Source organism: Manduca sexta, chromosome 20 (assembly GCF_014839805.1).
Source record: "Manduca sexta isolate Smith_Timp_Sample1 chromosome 20, JHU_Msex_v1.0, whole genome shotgun sequence".
Lineage (NCBI taxonomy): Eukaryota > Metazoa > Arthropoda > Insecta > Lepidoptera > Sphingidae > Manduca > Manduca sexta.
Genome location: NC_051134.1, coordinates 7,126,521 through 7,128,232, shown reverse-complemented (window position 1 = coordinate 7,128,232; position 1,712 = coordinate 7,126,521). Strand labels below are relative to the sequence as shown.

Genomic DNA, 1,712 nt, shown 5'->3' with positions numbered 1-1,712 from the left:
TGTTTGTTTTTATTTTTAATGGTAATGGTATTTATTTACTAGTGTAAGGAAAATTTTCTTTAAAGTCCCGTGCCACAACGGTGTTGAAGGTCGCTTTTTCTGTGAGCCTACATAACATTTATAATTTAATAATGTGGCAATGCAGATCGCGCTTACAATGTACAGAACCTTCGACACGTAAGTAATTCCCAGTTACGCAGTTCTACTACTTATTTATTGAAATGCATTAAGATCTTTTTCTTATTTAACAAGACAAGAACATTGTAAGATGCGGCTCACCGATCTTTCTTATGCAAGTCCCTCTTAGTAATACTTTTCTTATTTCTACTGTAATGCTGTCTACATGCAGGTGGTAGGATATATTTTATATCCACTCGGATAGCGACCACTGCACACAAGATATTAAGAACCGCCATAGTGACCCAAATAAATGTGTCATGTTCCGGGACAAGGCTATGTGCTCGTACACCTGGTTCAAACAGGCTGGCATAATTCTTCACCACAATTCAGTCGATATTCTATCTGGACCACATCACGTGCAGTCAAGGTTGCGGTGACCGTATTATAATTATATAATAATCAGCTGTGAGCAATTTGTCGTCTTCTGGTTTGAGGATGATTGCAGCCAGTGCAACAATAAGCACAGTGTACCGTACACCTAATTTTAATTCATAAAATATTGTAGCTACTAAATTGATCTGACATACTACAGGGTATATAGGGTACTAGTCAATCAAGAAACGAATCGAGATGGAACAAAAATTGCACATAAAACATACGTGAACTGCGTCTTATCTTGTTGCGGTTCTAGAAGCACAGTTATCACCTCCCATTTCCAAATTCCTATACCTCGTCCATAAAGTTTAGCAATGAATCTATCATTTCTCCTAAGCGTATGTTTATGAAAGGTGATCATTCACCATTCAACGCTTTGTCATTTGCCTACCCCTTACTATAAACAATTAATTCATCAATTTATCGTCTCTGGGCCTTTTGATGAAGATCATAGTGTTTTTCTTTTAAGTTCGTATGTCGCCTTCCAAAACACAAACTTTATACCAAGAAGGCAATTCTTCATACACATAAGTAATCAATAGCGGTGCAGTTTAAAATGGATTCACTGGTGGAATGGGTCGTCAGAGCGAGCGTCGCTTGCAAATTGTTCTGCAGTGACCGGAGTACTTGCACTTTAGATTTATCACCCATTGTTGAGGTTAAACTAAATTTGAAGTTTGTTTCGTTATTTTGTGAATTGCTTTTTGATCTTGACGATTGAACATGATTTGTCGTCTCCGATTGATTTAATTATAAAACAATTACACTGTTAAACGAATTGTTTAAGTTTTTTTTTTGCAAAATTGAATAAAAAAATATTACGTAGGCCCCGGCGAGATTCGAACTCGCGATCTCCTGTTTACTAGACAGGCGCTTTAACCAACTAAGCCACGGCGCCCGTGTGTCAGTCATCCTCCGTAACGGACTACAATACAGCCCCATTTGTCTGGCAATGTGGGTAGTCTTCGACGGTGGTCAATAGTTATTAAATACTTATCATCAGCTGATCTAACGGCTCTGAAAAAACTAAATGTTAGTTTTTGAAGATGTTTTTAAATATTATGAAAGCTAATTACTCAGGACTAATAAATTGATTTAAAACGTAGCGAAGACACTAAACTACTAGATTAATAAGACTAAATTTCAGCACAAAACTG

The 1,712-nt window shown here is 36.9% G+C and overlaps 1 non-coding gene across 1 annotated transcript; it reads right to left on the bottom strand.

Moving 5' to 3' along the window:
* Positions 1-1,379: 1,379 nt before the first annotated feature.
* On the bottom strand, positions 1,380-1,453 carry Trnat-agu. The gene has a single exon. It is a non-coding gene; the product is annotated as a tRNA-Thr (tRNA).
* Between the last annotated feature and the right edge of the window lie 259 nt (positions 1,454-1,712).